General features: G+C 38.0%; 1 pseudogene; it reads right to left on the reverse strand.

The window, feature by feature from the left end:
• Positions 1-4,676: 4,676 nt before the first annotated feature.
• On the reverse strand, positions 4,677-13,749 carry LOC127424583 (centrosomal protein of 78 kDa-like; annotated as a pseudogene).
• Between the last annotated feature and the right edge of the window lie 5,085 nt (positions 13,750-18,834).

Consider the following 18,834-nt stretch of genomic DNA (forward strand, 5'->3'; position numbering starts at 1 on the left):
CTCGGAGGAGAGGCGATGATGTCAGTGTCAAGCGCTCCGATTGGACGAGCGAGTGCACGCGCGACTCAAATGAGCCAATCGCGTGACTCTGTTTTTACAGTGACGTTTCTCCACCAGTTTTTCTGCGTAACCACTGGTAGGCGCCATGATGATTCTAATAGACAGTTTTCAGTGTCTGGTCGCAAAAAGCAATGTAAAAACTACCAAAACGAGCGATCTCGATGTAAATCAACCACCGTTTACTTATTAGTTGGAGTAACAAATAATTTCAGGCTCAACTTGTGCAGTTGTTGGCTGTCATAACAACTCAACATAGATAAAGGTGCTCTCAGTAACTTTTTCCTCATTTAAAAAGTTTTACTCTTAAAAAAATGAATAGTAATTTTGAAACGTGTATAAAATCCGTCATCAAAGTACTTACATGAGATGAAGACTCCAGTCATATCAATAACCTTATAAAAGCTGTTTTATTCTACATGGTGAGGGTCTCCTCATGGGGGCGGCCATGTTAGGATCACATGACCAGCCGAATATTGGTCGCTTAATCTCAGCAAACGCCCTGTTATTGGACAATTTCACTTATGGATTAAATTAATCGCGGCTCACTGTGAATAGTGAATTTCTAAAATGGCATTGGTAACTGAAAACTATAGCGTTTGTATGATGTTGATTCCACACCACTAGGTGTCAGTGTAAGTCCAACATGACATAAACAAAAAAAGTGCACCTTTAATGAAATCAACACAACTAACCTTGGACCATGGCTTCATGTCATCTACCTGCTCAGACGATTTGCTAATTATCTACAGACCTCTTATTCTTTTCTTCAAATATTCTCCTTACCCACCATTTTAATTGGGGTATGTCTAAAATGTGTTATACAGAGGTTCAGATCCCATAAGACGAATTTTCAGACACACCTCAGGGTCGGATACATAAAAAAATTTGAAATAAGACTCTTAAAGGTGCACTCAGTCATTTTCCACATAAAAGTTTTTCTCCTAGAGAACGGAGTAGTAATATTGAAACATATGTATAGAATATGTACTCACATGAGAGGAAGACACCAGTCATATCAGTAACCTTATAAAAGCTGTTTTAATCTAAATGGAGAGGGTCCCCTCATGTGGGCTGCCATGTTAGAATCACATGACCAGCTGAATACTACCATATATGCTTTATCTCATTAACCCCCTTATTATTAGACACATTCACTCATGGATTAAATTAATCAAGGCTGACTAAATGGCATCAGTAACTGAAAACTATTGTGTTTGAATGATGCTGCATATACGCCCCTAGGTGTCAGTGTACTGTAAGTCCAAGATCATGACACGCATAAAAAAATTACTTTGAGCACACCTTTAAACACAGTGAAGTGCATGAGAACAGTAGCTCAACCTGGAAATTTTGTGCAATTATCAACAGATGAAAGTCAAATGACTGCTGACAACAAATGAGAATTCAATACATTATTTTAAACAACATGATATGGTAGAAATATAACTAAAGTAACCACAATAATTTGTGGATTCAGAATTAACAAGAATTAAAAAAATAACAATTTATAATAGCTTTAAGTATATGTGCTAACATATATATATAAATTATACTATGCATAACATTTATCAAATCACATACAAAATAAAGTGATTCTGAGCCAGGTTGCACCCCAAAATCTTGTTTAAAAGCAAAATCAAAGACTCAGTTTATCTAATTTCACATTGCAACATTGTTTATTTGAAAAATAAATTTTATGTATAGAAAAAAACATGAATTAATTTGGCAATAATTAGTAGAAAGCAAATTATGTCACTGTTTTTCTCATCACAAAAACAAATAAAATAACCTGTTATGAAATTTATCAAGTAATAATTCATTTAAAAGTAACAAAATCATACAAAAATAAACATAAAACCCCTGTATAATAAGCTTAGTGTCATTGAATTGCTAACACACTATAAATACAACTTTATGGACTAGAAATTAAACAGCATTAATAATAATAAAAAAAAAAAACTAAAAACAGATTCTAAATGTAACAGAAGACTTTAAAGGATTTAAATAAATAAATATATTTACTTCTGAACACAAACGTAGATTTTTAGAAGAATATTTCAGCTCTGTAGGTCCATGCAATGCAAGTGAATGGTGACCAGAACTCTGAAGCTCCAAAAAGCACATAAAGGCAGCATAAAAGTAATCCATAAGACTCCAGTGGTTTAAGTCTTCTGAAGCGATATGATAGGTGTGGGTGAAATAGATAAATATTTAAGTCTTTTTTTTACTATCAAACTCCACTTTCACATTTTTCTTACATTTTTTGGTAATTCACATTCTTCGTGCATGTTGTAATCTGTGTACAACAGCAACAAGAGTCATTAGAGGACTAAAGCTGCGGCCTCCATAAGCACTGAGCATGTGAAATTATTTCATATAACATAATGCCATGCTCATGGGCTTTTGATTTGAATAAACATTAAATCACAAATAATAATTAATGTTCTAATAAAACATTTAAAATAGACTTTCCAGCAACAATAAAAACATGCAGCTTTGAAATTTGTAATTTTGTACTGAGCTAAGAGGTCAGTCTGTGACGTTTCAACAGTCTCCTGCGTTTGGATATGCTGGACCGTAACTGGAGCGCAAAGTCTAGCGTGAACCCACCTTTATAATAATGGAAAAATATTAGGGTGAATTTCACAAAACCTTTCAAGTAACTGTCAGGAACTTGCCCAGGTCATATTTCACCCCAAAAATGGGAAAAATAAGAAGTTATATTTTGCATAAAGAAAATGAAGCCTAATTTTTGGTCCATTAAAAATGTTTCTGTTTTCATTTTATTTTTATGACAATTAACCATTAAATGCATTGCCATTTTGCCAAACATTAATATATACCTTTTGTATTAAAGATTATTATTTCCTTTTATTTTTGTCATTGCTTACAATTCTTTTCCTGGTTTGCATTACCAATATGCTCTAATTTCATTTGCTCATTAGTTCTAGTTTCTTTCCAATTAGCTGCTTATTGATTTGTATTCACCCTCTGCTGATTAACCAATTACTGCAGCATTGTGCTAATGGGTCCTGATTTATAAATGCCTGCATTGATGCACAATAGACTGAGAGACGCCCGTCCGTGATTTTAAATAAGATTTATCTTGATTGAAGAGTTTGTATTTCTGTTCTTGTCTAGAAACCACACATTATGTACTCCTGCCTCATTTGCTTTATTCAGCCTGCTTTAAATGGGCTAATAAAGTGGTCAGATGGAATTGCACTACTTGACCCTGTTCTTACACACACCCCTGTTGGACTCAAGCCAGAGATTTCCTCAATCCTAACCTCCCTTAGGCTACACCTTTGGTCTTTTTTTTTTTTTTTTTTTAAGTGCGTGTGTGAGCGCATTTTAAGACCAGATGATGCAACAAATGACCGAACGGGATTCATTACCTACACGATGAAATTTCATGAGACTCAGTAGGCTGTCAAACATGCAGGGTGGCCAAAAAACAACAGGGCACGATTTTTGGCGTATTGCTACGACGTTTTGTGAACCACAGTGACATCACTGTGACAACTTGCTATAAAGCATTTGCTACGTTTTCAGTGGCAGCAAACTAAGGTGCGTCTTTCGCAATTTATTTGTAGTAAGTTGTTGCTCACGGTGACGTCATTTTGTTTACAAAAAAAATAAATCGTAGAAGTACGCCGAAAATCGTGCAAACGCCTTTATTAATTTTTAAGATATGAGCAATAAAACAGTGGTGCAGTTTTTTGTGTGTGTGTGTGTATTGAGCTACACTTAACACAATATATACACAAGTTACACATGTATTTTCTCAGGTGCTTACTGAGTCTAAATAGATGTACAACTTCATAATTTCAGAAGTACACAATGGTCATATCATATTGTTCATGTGTTACACTTTCATGGTGCTTAAAGTAGCAATGTCAAATATAAATCAAGTTAATAATTGAAACAACAGTGCCAACTTGATTAACAAATAACATGTATAATATGTATACACGCATATGAAATACTGATAATTCAGTGTTCGGCAGAAAATTGGCATGACATAGTAGTAATTTGTATGAATATAGTAATCATTTGTCTTGTAACAAACAAAGAAATAGATATTCTGTCATTGTAAACTACAATTTGATGACATTTTTTTTTAAATAATCATAAAAATATGATTTATAGAAGTGGAAATACATATTGTGACACTAATACATCCACTGATCACCTGCCTAATATTGTGTCAGTCCCCCTCGTGCTGCCAAAACAGCGCCAACCCGCATCTCAGAATAGCATTCTGAGATGATAATCTTCTCACCAAAATTGTACAGAGCGGTTATCTGAGTTATCATTGACTTTGTCAGTTGACCTCTCTCATCAACAAGGCATTTCCGTCCATAGAACTGCTTGACACTGGATGATTTATTTATTTATTTATTTATTTATTTTTGTAGCGCCATTCGGAGTAAATTCTAGAGACTGTTGTGTGTGAAAATCCCAGGAGATCAGCAGTTACAGAAATACTCAAACCAAATTTTATGCACTGCACTGCTGCCACCCAATTGGCTGATTAGATAATTGCATGGATGATTGTTGATGCCAGGTGGGCTGGTTTGAGTATTTCTGTAACTGCTGACTGCCTGGGATTTTCTAGAATTTACTCCAAATGGTGCCAAAAACAATCACACTGTCAAATTGAGTAGTTGAAAAATGTAAGACACTTTAAATATTAAATAACAGATCAGACAGACCCAGCATCTTTCAGCAGGTCTAGGAAGTTGTGGAATTTGTAGAAGGAAGACTTGACACTCTCCAGCACACGTTCATCCTCCAGAACAGAGGTGCTGAGATGGGCTTCAGACAGAGAGAGATTCACACTGCGCAGGCGCTCATTCTCCAGTTACAGCTACAGGCCGGAGATATTTTAACAAAGTCACATACATTTTACTCATACATTTTTCTAAATAAATTAAAAAAGAAACAACTGGGTATTCTTGTACCTCTACCAGGCAAGAGTTGGCCTTCAGTCTGGCCTTCCTCTCCTCTGCTGGCCTCAACCGGCACTCCTCTAGTTCCACTTGTGGGTGAGGAAAGGAACTGCACCGCTTCATCCTTCATTTATACAGCAGCACCAAAAGGTATTTGAACACTTAAAATGTATGAATATAAGAGGTTGACTAGTGGATTTTACATTTACATTTATGCATTTGGCAGAGGCTTTTATCCAAAGCAACTTACAGTGCCCTTATTACAGGGACAATCCCCCCAGAGCAACCTAGAGTATTATTGCTCAAGGACACAATGGTGGTGGCTGTGGGGATTTAACCAGCAACCTTCTGCTTACTGGTTCTGTGCTTTAGCCCACTATACCACCACCACTCCAATACCAATAACTAAAGTGGTGGAAAATGCTGGTAACCAATTAATCATCTGATAGTTTAAAATTGTAACTATGACAGGCACAAAAAAAGACACTACAAGAGACAAACATGAAAAGGTCCAGATGCATTTAAAAAAAAAAAAAATCCCAATAATAACCAGCAATAAAAAATTAAGATTTGGTGCACAGTGTGGTACTTTTAACTGTGAAAAAAGCCCAAAACTCAACAAGGGGCTCTTATTTTGAAATGACAGAATCTTGGCTCAGTTACAATGTCTGTATTTAAATATTTACCAAATTTATTTAAAGCCTATATATTCACCAGATGAAGGGTTTATATATATATATATATATATATATATAAAGGAAGCACCGATGTATCGGCTGCCGATATTTATCAGCCAATTATTGACCAAATTAAAAAGGCATATCATATCAGCATGAAAACACCAATATGAAAAAACGATGATTTATAATTAGTAACACACATTGTAAAACTCTGTGAATTCAAATGCACAATCCAGAAATAATAATATCTCCAATATGTAGAAGGGTTGGCTCTAATAACATGTAATATTAAATTTTAATTATTTCTCATTCATGGGGAAAAACCGCCATAGACGGACGTGTCACGTGACCATTGTGATTGTAAAAGTCGGACAAACCACTTAGCTACAGGGTACATGATGAGGGAAACCATCCAAAACTCTTTGAAACCAGCAGAATTTGACTTCCGACACATCAGTATAATATCCATTAATGCTCCATGATTGATTGAATTAAGATTGAAATCGCAATATGGCGGTTTAAAAAAATAGTCTGCACTCACCGCTTCAGTCAGTGCTGAGTGAGCAAGCGGCGCACTCTAGCGGTCTGGACGGCATTATTCGTTCTCATTTAAACAAATACAATATAGAATTTAAAAGGGGGTTTTGTTCCTTTAATTACAACCTTTTTTCTTTTTTCGCATGATATGGTTGGCATTTCCGTGGAATTGACCAACATATGCATAGTATGAATATGTTATGTACAGAACATACATGAAAATGTGAGTTCTTTTGTTTAAAACTGCAAAAACAGACGTGCAAAAATGTTTTAGAAGTACAAAATAACCTTTTTTTTTCATACTAATCATAATGTTATATCTAGTTTTTTGTAATTTTTTTTATAATGTTTATTTTGTATTTATCTTTCATTGTTGGCTCTCTTAAAAAATATGGCCTGTCATGTGTTCAACAGATCCAATCCTTAACAGTAAAAAAGCTTTTGTACCTCCTTGTACATTTTTAAACAGCATTCCTAAACAGTGATCTAATAACAAAATAAGTGGCCAGATGAGGTTCATTCACCAGATGAGGTTTAACAAGGTATAAGGTTTCACCTCAAGAGGCCACTGTTAAACTGTACAATCAAGCTGTTCTAACTGTAGAATCCTATTCAGCAGAATACTATTATTTGTCAACCTCACTTAACAAGACAGCTTCCTCATGAAGGCAATAATCGGAGAGGCTGTTGTTACTAAGGTACCTATAATCGATTGTTTTCTGTCTGTAGTCGTCTGAACTGGCAGCTTGAGATTTTCTCCTGAGGACTCTGCACATATTCACTCTCCACTTCCTCTGACTCAGACACTGTCTCCACAGTAACCCTCACAGAAGTGGCATTCTGATGAAGAAAACCCCATAACATTCACAATGGTTTTCAATACGAAATGCATTCATTACCAATGTACTTTCACTACAAAACTGACCAACAGTAGCTGGAAAATAAAAGAAATTTGTATAGAAAAATCTCATTACTTGAAAACTCTGGTCTGTCATCCCCTCTGCCTGTGGTACACCTCTATGTAGAGACATATACATGCATCTTATTGATTTCAATGGAAAAATAAATGCACTGTCAAATAGGCAGCCTCCTTCTAAGGGGTCATTCACTTCTGAAAAAGAGTTTATATGTACTGTGATGTAACCTCATCAGGCGCTACTGAACAACGCCTCTATGTTCTAACCTCTGTAAGCCGGCCCGGGCCACAGTGCGCCATGTGATGTACCCCACTGATCCAGGCCGTGGTGGCCTGCACCTAGAATTTATGGATGAGGACCAACGAGATCTTGCAGAGAACAAGTTAGTAAACACTCAGACGAAACATACTGAACATCTTATTACTGAAAGAATATTTTAGTAGAAAGGAAATCTAAAAGATTCTATACGAAGCTTTTCAAGTATTCTTCCTCCTTAACTGGCGTGATTGATTAAGAGTGTCTTTAGGGATTATATAGGCTTGGTCTTAAAGACACACCCAACTGCTGGCATTGTCAGTCAGAAGTTGGAGACACAACTCATGCCTTTTGGGGGTGTGTTAAGATTCAAGATTTTTGGATGAAGGTACAGAGCTATTTGTTTGACGTTTTAGGCACTCAAGTTTTGCTTTGCCCCATACTTTGTATTTTGGGGCGACGGAGCGGTCATAAATTTGGGGGACAAATTTATAAAAAAATTTGATTTTGACAAGTGCTATGATTGGCAGACAGGTCATTTTAAGGGGTTGGAAGTCCGACGGAGCACCATCATTCCCGGAGTGGTGTGCAGAAATGGGGAGGGTGGCAGCGTTTGAAGAAGGGGTACTTAGAGGATTGGGTAATTTGGACTTGTTTATGGGAAAGTGGGGTAAATATTTGGCATTTTTAGAGGGCTCACAGGGAGGGACAGTGGAGAGAGAGATGTAGAGGTTATGTGTGTGATTATTATATTTTATTTACTTAAGTATTTTTTAATATTTGTTTTTGTGTCTATAATTGTGTGGGACCACTGGGATGTTCTTATGGGTGGGGTTGGGGATTGGGATGGGGGTTAGTAATAGAGGGGGTTAAGTATTGATTCTGTTTGTATTTGTTCTTGCTTTTATGTGTTAGTATAGGAATCAATAAACAATGTTAATCTAAAAAAAAAAAAAAAAAAAGGGGAAGGAGGTTGGCTGAAAAACAGCAACAACACACAGGAAATGAGTTTTGCTTTTCTGAAAAAACATTACTACATTAAAACTACTAATACAGGATTAGTCAATGTAGGCTACCAAACATGCATATGTCAAACTCAAAAAATTCAATAGCAGACATGCATTTAATTCAATATCTAAAACATTTAAACATGCAAAAGTGAATTGGATTTCAGACCTGTGAGTCTTGGCTTTTGGCATTCATAAGAACTCTTCTGAGTGTGGCCTTCACCATATTATTATCTAACAGAAAAAAGCACAGAGTTGAACAACATCATGCAAAATAGACATAGTTTCTGGGCACAAGTCAATTTTGGGTATTTTGGGTTTATTCGCCTCAGTTACTACCCATGCTTGCATGTTACAAACAGTTACAAAATCTACTGACAGCCTTATCAATGTATAGTACACAATTATGATATGAAATACTTTTATGTGAATTTGAGTAGACATTAAAATGTTTCCTACACTTCTGGCAATTTCATATCCCTGCGGTTGATTTTTATTAAAATGAACTTTTTACTTTTCGATAGATGAAGGTCACATTAAAAATGATTTGAAAATGTTTTATCAGGCCTTCAACATTTATTTTTTTACTTTTTAAATGCCTTTTATGTATAGATTTCAGTAATTTAGCCTTGTCCTAGACCCAGACTTTCAATATTGAATGAAAATGCATTATGAACATTCAAATTACTACGTTTAAAACTATTATCTAAACAAAGTCAAATAAACATGAACCATTTTATTCTTTAATGTGTGAACATGATTTCTATAATTATTTCAAAAATGACAACTGTTGTGGCATCATTTCCACCACACCTAATTTCCTAACCTACTTCCTAACACCTAATTAGGGGGGCCTAATTTCTAATCAAGCTGTCATTTTCCACCATAGAATACTATTCAACACAAAACAGAATTTGAGATGTCCAGGAAATGACACTGGTGGAAATATTCAATGTCATAAATCTTCAGTGATGGATGTACTGTCTATCACTGTTGGACATTGTTAGTAGACAATTTTCAAAAAGTAGCAAGTGTAAAAAAAACCCATTACTTTCTAGAAGTCACCAGCGCTAAAAGGGCATGAATTTGAAGAAACACCCATATATCAGCCTGTCTGTTCTCATGGTCATTGAAAAACAAAAACCTCAATGGTCAACTACTAGTGCTGTTTGAAAATCAGATCTTGGTGCCTTTATCATTTTATGTAGTAGAATATTGAAGGCAAAAAGTATCCCTGATCAGCATTCCTTAACAGAATTTCAATACATCTGAGTCAAAGTGTGCATCAGTGTTTTGAATCAAATACCAATCAGTGGGTTTCTCCTGATGTCCAGCACACACAGAGTAGAATTGGGCTGAAGCATCTCCTCTAAAACTCGAGCTCCTCCACTGGAGATGCCACACTGCTGCATGTCCACCGCTACAGAAATTTGAAATGTGGAAACATGAGTGTTGGTGAGGTATTGATGGAAGTACTGATTTACTTTAAGTATTTAAGTGCGTGTTTCAAACCTTTAACCCACAGGTCCTCTGTAAACTCGCGGGTCAGTGCCGTCACTCCTCTGTCCCCGATTAGAATGTTGTCGTTGAGAGTGATCCTGCGCAGTCCGCTCATGGCCTCAAACTCTGCCCACCTGTAGCGCAGAGTCTCCACCCACGCCGTGCTATGCCTCCTCATTGCCTGATGCTAAACATGAGATGAGACTCATGCTCATGTTTGAGTTTTGCATTGTGGGGCCAATTTTGGGCATTTTATTGACAAAGTAGAGAGATTACAGAAAACGATGGGGAGAACAAAGAAAAATAGGCTGGACTCAAACCACATCTCCCGCATGAGCACCACCGCTCTATGCATTGCCTCTTTTATATCTCAGGTAGTAACAAGGGACAATTTATTTCACAAGCATACTTTTAAGAATGAATGATACTCTGGGAGTTAAAAGGGGATAATTGTTTGATTCTGTTTATGTATATTGTAATTTATTTTATGCAATATATTAAGAATCAATAAAAAACTGTTAATCAGAAAAAACAAAACAATGAATGATATTTGTAATAAAATTCAGCTGTAACCACCACCACACTTGCAGAGTTGCCTTTTTTACCACAATATACAGTACATGCAATATCAAAGCAGTGTCGCAATTTAAATTAGTCATGTTTCATTAAGAAAAGTTTTTATTTACCTTTATGATGTTGGCCATATGCTCTACCCCTGCCAGGTAATATTACAGGAGGTAAAATCTTGATTGTTGAGGAATACTTTACACTCTGACAGATGACTGAATGACAACATAACCACACAGCCAAAAATAAGTTTGATTACTAAACAAATAAATACATCAATAGGTTAGCAGAATCAACATTTTTCTTATTTTCAAGTACATTCATGTTGTCGAATGATTTGGAGGTGGCATTTACAACAATATAATACACTAGCACAATATAAATACAATCAGCACACATAAAAAGACTTAAGTAAACTCCTCATACATCTACATATTTGAGTGATGTACTCCCAGATGGTGAAAAAATACCTACGTTGGTTTAAGTTTTGACCCATTTTGTGCTATCTACAGTACTGTTTGGATGTCATACTGAGAATATTTAACTCACCTTCCAAATCCTCATCTGCGATTGGACAGTGTGCTAAAGTTAGATGCTCCAATGACACACTTTTAGCTAAACCCTAAAGGGAAATGTGATTGATATGTTAATTGGGGATTTTTATAAGACAAACAGCTATTACATTTTATGAGGGATGTCCCAATACCTTTTATTTTTATTTTTTTAAACTAGTAGGTGTACCAATTCTTCCTTTTTGGTACTCGTCTATACTGCTACCTGTTTCTTATTTTTTATTTTCATATCAAGAGTTTATTTCAATTTCATAATTAAAATGGTGACTAAATAAATGAATTAATTAAAACTTGATTTTCAAATGAAAATAGAACAGTTAATTTTCAACATAATATTGTATAATTTTTTATCAAATGAAATACTTTTATAAGAACCTCACAGCACAATCCAAAATACAACATTGGAATTATTTTTATCAAATAAAGTGCTGCATAACAGATGCATCATAGATGTGAGATATTGCTTAAATATCGATCTATCAGTTATTATTGATTTAGTAGTAGCAGGAGTACAGTGAATATTTCATAACTATACAATGCTGGTATATTTCCATCATACTTTTTCTATTTAAATTAAGCTTTTATTTTAGCAGAAGCTTTTAATTTGAAGCCCTTTTCTGTATCTGTGTGTTTTTGACGGTAGCTTCTCACTTCAGGATCGCTAAGTGACACTGTGGCAGCGGGGGCGTGGTCAAGCATCTCTCCGGAGAGAGAGAAAGCGGTAAGGGCGCTTACACCTGAGCTAAATTATGTCTAACACCTGTCTCTAATTTCAGTAAGCACGGGGAGAGCGGATAAATAGAGCCACAATGCAAGTAGAAAAGAGAGAGAGAGCCTGGGCACCACAGAGCCGAACAAGAAGCAAGAGTTTTTGTTATGATGAGAGTTTTATTTTGGTGAAGCGGTGTGTGATTAAAGTTCAACTTAGTGAATATTGCAAAGAGAAAAATAAATCCTTACCTGAACCAGGAAAGCTGCTTCTCGCCTCCTCTTTACAGACCCAATGTGATTATTAAACTGCAAAAGACTGCATTTAAGTTAATAAATATGTAGTCTGCATGTGCCTTGTTCTACAAATTCAATTAACGCTCTGCTCACTGTCATCTGCTACAAACAGAGCGTGTGATGCTCATGTTGGTGATTTTCGTGTATGAGTCAAGGAGTTCTAAAAGGTATATGTCAGCACAACACCATCTCCACACATTCACAAGCACTGTAAAATATTTGAAGGGTGCAGGAATGCTGAATCATGGGAGGAGTAACACAATGGGGCGTCAGTCAAAACACCTTTGAGACAAACATCCATTTGTAATATTTATTTAAATTACCAATGTCAGTACATGGAGATGAATCTGCATGGTACAACCAATCATTCATGCAGTTTTAGCACCAACAAAAAGGGGTCCCAAGCTAGAAGAACAAAAGGAACTGCTGCCATGCTCAGGCAAATGCTCACAGTCACTTATAAAGGCTGCATCTTATTAGTGGCAATGAGATGCAGCTGCTGATAGTGGGTGGGGCTCAATTAGAGGAAGAGTCATTAGGATTTTCTACAGCCACCCCTGAATATGAACACATATTTGTAATTTTATGAAAATCTCTATTGACTAGGTGCCTGTAGGTAACGGAGAGTCTGTATATAAGACACAATGTACAGAGGCATTGTCATACCTCGTTGCCCCATAAGGACAATGAGGAAGGTAATGATGGCAAAGGTGCCAACTCCAGCATGATACAGGGCAAAGGCAGAGACCACAGGCAAGAGCAGAGGCTGAGGCAACAGGTGAGGGATGAGGCAGAGGCCAAGACTCTGACAGAACCACAGACGAGGGACGAGGCAGAGGCCAAGGCTCTGGAAGGACCACAGGTGAGGGTGAAGGCAGAGGTGGGACCACAGGTCGGGGACAAGGAGGAGGCAATGACTCTAGAACAGGGGTGTCAAACTAGGTTCCTGGAGGGCCACAGTCCAGCAGAGTTTAGCGCCAACCCTAATTAAACACACCGGAAGCAGCTAATCAAGGTCTTCAGGAGTGCTTCAAGATTACAAGGAGGCATTTTGGAGCAGAGCTGGAACTAAACTCTGCAGGGCTGTGGCCCTCCAGGGACTGAGTTTGACACCCCTGGTCTAGAAGCACCACAGGTGAGGGGGAAGGCAGAGTTGGGACAAGAGGTGAGGCACAAGGCGGAGGCTTGATAGGACATAAAGGCTGTAGCTGAGTAGCCAAGACTGAGGAGGCCATAACTGGCTTCTCACCACCAGCAGAGACTAATGTTGGACACAAGGGCTGAGCTGGCATCTCTGTACCAGCAGGGACTGAGTCCAAGAACAAGGACTGAGATGGCTCCTCTGTGCCAGCAGGGGCTAAGTCAAGGACCAGGGAATAAGCTGGCTTCTCTGTGCTAGAAGGGACTGAGGCACGGTGAAATGGCTGAGCTGGCTTCTCTGTGCCAGTAGGAACTGAGCCAAGACACAAGGATTGAACTGGCTTCTCTGTGCCAGCAGGGGCTAAGGCAAGAACCAAGGACTGAGCTGAATTCTGTGTGCTAGCAGGGGCTAAGTCAAGGACCAAAGACTGAGCTGGTATCTCTGTGCCAGAAGGGGCTAAGGCAAGGACCAATGACTGAGCCGAATTCTGTGTGCTAGAAGGGGCTAAGGCAAGAACCAAGGACTGAGCTGGCTTCTCTGTTCCAGCAGGCATTGAGGCAATGTCCAAGGACTAAGCTGGCTTCTCTGTGCCAGCAGGGGCTAAGGCAAGGTCCAGTGCCTGATCTGGATTCTTTGTGCCAGCAGGGGCTGAGGTAGCACATATGAGCTGTAAGGGCAGTTGGTTACCATTAGGAGGCAAGGCATAGACTAAGCTTGCTACCACCAGAGGGACAAGAAGGGACAAAAGGCTGCTCTGGTATCTGGCTACCCCTGGAGGACAATGAAGGGACTAGCAGCTGGCTACTATAAGAGGGTAAGGTAAGGACTAAAGGCAGCACTGGGTACTGGCCACTACCAGAGGGAAATAAAGGAACAGTAGGCAGCACTGACAGTTGGCTACCAATATAGGGCGAGGGGCTTAAGGCTGCACTGGCGGCTGACTAACACCAGAGGGAAAAGGGACTAAAGGCTGCACTGGTAGTATGCTACCACAAGAGGGCAAGGAAGGGATTGACAGCTGGCAACCACTAGGGGGCAAGGTAAGTACTAAAGGCTGCACTGGGCACTGGTCACTACCATAGGGCAAGGTAGGAACTGAAGGCTGTATCAGCAGCTGGTCACCACCAGAGAGCAGAGGATGAATTGTAGGCTGCACTGGCAGTTGGCTGCCACTAGAGGATAAGGAAGGGACTGGCAGCTGGCTACTACTAGAAGGCAAGTAATGGATTAGCAAATAGCTACTACTAGAGGGTGAAGAAGGAGCTAAAGGCTGCACTGGCAGATTGCTTCCAGCTTTATTTGGGACCAGCCAGGACAGAATGAGGGAAACTCTTTAGGTCAGCCAGGACAGGGCTGGGAGGAGGTTGAGGACGATCAACAAGGACACTACTGGGGGAAATCTCCTGATCTAGTTGAGGCAGACTAGCCAGGACAATAGGAGGGGACTCTTGACCAGCCTAGACACGAACAGGGAAAGGCTGTCTACGAAGACCTGGTGACATCTGGTCTTGGTGGACAATTTAACTTGGCTCTTTTGACAGCAATCACATAGCTCCTTGGTCAATGGTGCTGCAGGCTTGTCCATGGACAGGGGAACCCGCATTAGGCGAGGGAGAGAAGAACCATTGACGGCTCCCACTGAGAGACTGATAACTCCTTGAGGATATCTGGTTAACCCCATCACTGAGCTACTTTATGTCTTGACCCAATTCCTTGAAGAACTTCTAGGGCTGCCTCAGCTCTACCATCAATGGGTTCTCAGCAATGGGATGGCTGGGGTGAAACACTGGGCCATAATCTAAATGGCATTGGACTGAAGCTACGGATTTGGTGGATCTGTGGTCATTGTGATATTGTGCCTTTGTAATACTCAAATCCATCTCGAAGGACTATGTAAAATATTTGAAGGGTGTAGGCATGCTGAATCGTAGGAGGAGTATCACAATGGGGCGACAGTCAAAACACTTTTGAGACAAACATCCATTTAGTAATATTTATTTGAATGACCACTGCCAATACAAGGGGGCCCACAAACAGAACTGCTGCCATGCTCAGGCAAATGCTCACAGTCACTTATAAAGGCTGCAACTCATTAATGGCAATGAAATGCAGCTGCTGATAGAGAGTGCAGCTCTCAATTAGAGGAAGCTTCATTAGGATTTTTTACAAGCAGCTCACATTTGAGGCGCGCAGCACATGCAAACTATGTGTTCATCATGCGCAGCCTTTGCGGTTTAATAATCGCACTAGAACATTAACTGATTTAAATTTGTGCGCTAAATGTTTAAACTCTTAAGATAAAGCACTGACTCTGACATTAGAATACACACAAATGAGATTTAAAAGGTTAGCTCACCCAAAAATGAAAATTATTCAGTGAAACAAATTAGGAGAAATTTTGAAGATATTGATGCTGCTATTTCCCCTATACAAAAAACAGTAAATGGTGATTGAGGCTGTCAGTCACTAACATTCTGAAGACCATTTGTGCTGTACAGAAGAAAGTAGGGATGTGCACAAGTAATCGATTAATGAAGTACTTGTTCAGCTTTAAATATTCGACTAGTAAAAACACTGCTTGAATAATGCAATTTGATTTTCTTTTGTGCCTTTGCCTGCTGTGGACAACAATGCAATAGCTTCCTTTACCTAAATCTTGCCACTACAACTCAATACATTGGTTGGCTCTGTGGATGCATGACATTGTTTAAGGAATAGTTCACCCAAAAAGAAAAATAATTTAAAGTGGTTGTATCGCTTCAGAAGACTTGGAATTAGAGATAAACCGATATAGATTTTTTTTTTTTAACTATCCGATAATGATTATTTGTACATTTACATATCTGATAACCGATATGCAGAACTGATTTTTTTTCTCATTTATTTTTTATTTCATCTTTATTTTACAGAGAAAATATTAAACAGAAAAAATTTGCAAATATGTTATTTTTACAATAATAATCACATACCATGTTTTTTATATAATAATTTCAACAACAACCTCTGATTTCAAATGGAGAACATAAATAAACGACAAGGGAGTCATTGCATGAATGTAATCTTACATTTTATTTAAACTAGACCTACTGTTTAAAGGTTTAGCTGTTGGTTAATATGCTAAAGGCAAATAGTTCGCAGTAAAAACAGTAAATACATCGCTGCAATTACAGAGTCCATCCCAAAAGCATCAGAATTATTAATAATGTTCGTCAGTCTCTAGATTACAGCAGATGCCTCACAGCATTGTTTCCTCAAACGCACTGCTGCAATGGCCGTCTTGCGCGCAATTTCAGAAACTCCCGCCAGATGGCGCCAGTTATTGGTGGATCCGATATTACAAAAACGATATCCGATTAAAGAAAAATGCTTCAATATCGGAAAAAATATTGGAAAATCAGATCATCGGCCGATCTCTACTTGGAATGTTTTAATGTGTCAGTGCAAATGCAATGTTTTTTTGTTTTCCTTTTTTGAATCTAGATATGGTTTATGCATAGTGATAATTTTTTTCATTAGAAAAACAGGTTCAAATGTTGAAGGTTAAACTTAAATTAGTATAGTTCAACCAAAAATAAAAATTCTCTTATCATTTACTCACCCTCATGCCATCCCAGATGTGTATGACTTTCTTTCTTTGCAGAATACAAATGAAGATTTTTAGAAGAATATCTCAGCTCTGTTGGTCCTCACAATGCAAGTGAATAGTGACCAGAACTCACAAGGTCCAAAAAAGGAGGCAAAAAAGTAATCCATATGACTCCAGTGGTTAAATCCATATCTTCTGAAGCAATATGATAGGTGTGTGTGAGAAACAGATCAATATTTAAGTACTTTTTTACTATCAATCTGCACCTTTGACAAGCCCCAGCCAGTAGGCGATGAATGTGAAAGTGAAAGTGTAGATTTACAGTTAAAAAAGGACTTAAATATTGATCTGTTTCTCACCCACACCTATCATGTCACTTCAAGATATGCCACTGGAGTTTTATAGATTACTTTTACACTGCCTTTAGGGCCTTTAAAGGTCTGGTCACCATTCACCATTCACTTGCATTGTGAGGACCAACACAACTTTGTTTGTGTTCTTCAGAAGATCACATGAAAGTCATATACATCTGGGATGGCATGAGTGTGAGTAAATGATGAGAGAATTTTCATTTTTGGGTGAACTATCCCTTTAAATTTTGATCTGTTTCTCACCCACACCCATCATATTTCTTCAGAAGACATGGATTAAACCACTGGAGTCGTATGGATTACTTTTATACTGCCTTTGTATGCTTTTTGGAGCTTCAAAATTTTGGCACCCATTCACTTGCATTGTGAGGACCAACAGAGCTGAAATATTCTTCTAAAAATCTTAATTTGTGTTCAGCAGAAGAAAGAAAGTTATACACATTTGGGATGGCATGAGGGTGAGTAAAGGATGAGAGAATTTTTGGGTGAACTATCCCTTTAAACCCCACCAGGATTTTGCAGCCCAAAATGACAGAATTTGCTGCAGCTTTGCTCAAAAATTGCGATGCTATTTGCAGCGTTATTTTGCAGTGAAAACTCACAAATAATCAGTGTATACTTGAGTAATTTGTGTCAGTGACGGTATAAGTGCAATTGCCTATAATTGTTTTAGTGCTTAACAACTGAATATGCAGTTATCATTCAAAAAATGATAAATATACACAAATATACAATAAATTTAAGATGTAAAACCAGAGAAATTGCTAATATGAGTTCAACAGAGAGACCCTTAATTTTGTTTTTATATTAAAATGTTCTGCCTCAAACAATGCCTGTAAACTCTGTTATGGTTAAAATACTGTAAAAAATAACTGTGATTATTGAGCACATGAAATTCTAATCACATTGTACTGTGCAAATGAGGGATTTTCAACCGAATAAAGAAATGACAATCATGAACACGTTTCATGAATGTTGAGTCTAATTATTTGTTGCTGCAGTGCATCATGTGAGCACTCCAGATGAACTGACTGAGCCTGTCACCAACCCGGACCTCGGACCATTTATAGCAGCTCCTGAAAAGTGTGTGTAGATTAAATGCTAGCTGTGATGCAAGCGTGCCATTTAAAAGTTTAGACAAGGCTTTCGACAGTGAATGCAAAACGTTCCGGTTTTTTACTTTAACATTGGTGTAATGGCAAATGTTCTTGGTTGTCGTGGGTTCATACACTCAGGGTTAATAGAAAACAGTAACTTGCAGAGGAGACAAAGAGAAGCAGCTTACTCTTACTGTGGAGATGATACAATGGTGGTCGTGCAGTTGGATATGCCTGGACTGCTTCAAGTTTTTCGAGCACTTGATTTGCCACTGTTAATGTGGAGAAAAGCAATCGGATTACCTCAGATTCACAGTTTATATGGAAAAATGTAGGAAATTATACAAAATTACAAGCTATGGCAAATAATGTGGAGATTTGTTGAATTTGAATACAAATTTCTGGAGGGACTATTTAAAGCTAAAGTGTGTACAGTAATTTCTGCACCACCGAACTAAATTAAAAAAAATTTACGTTTGTTTTCAAACAGCTTTCTGAATACGCCCCCCTTCTGCTGCTAATCAAACAAAAAGATAGTCCCGCCCCCTACTTATTGCATTGGTTGAGTCACTCAAAACCAAGGA

This window comes from Myxocyprinus asiaticus, chromosome 33, assembly GCF_019703515.2.
Source record: "Myxocyprinus asiaticus isolate MX2 ecotype Aquarium Trade chromosome 33, UBuf_Myxa_2, whole genome shotgun sequence".
Classification (NCBI taxonomy): Eukaryota; Metazoa; Chordata; class Actinopteri; order Cypriniformes; family Catostomidae; genus Myxocyprinus; species Myxocyprinus asiaticus.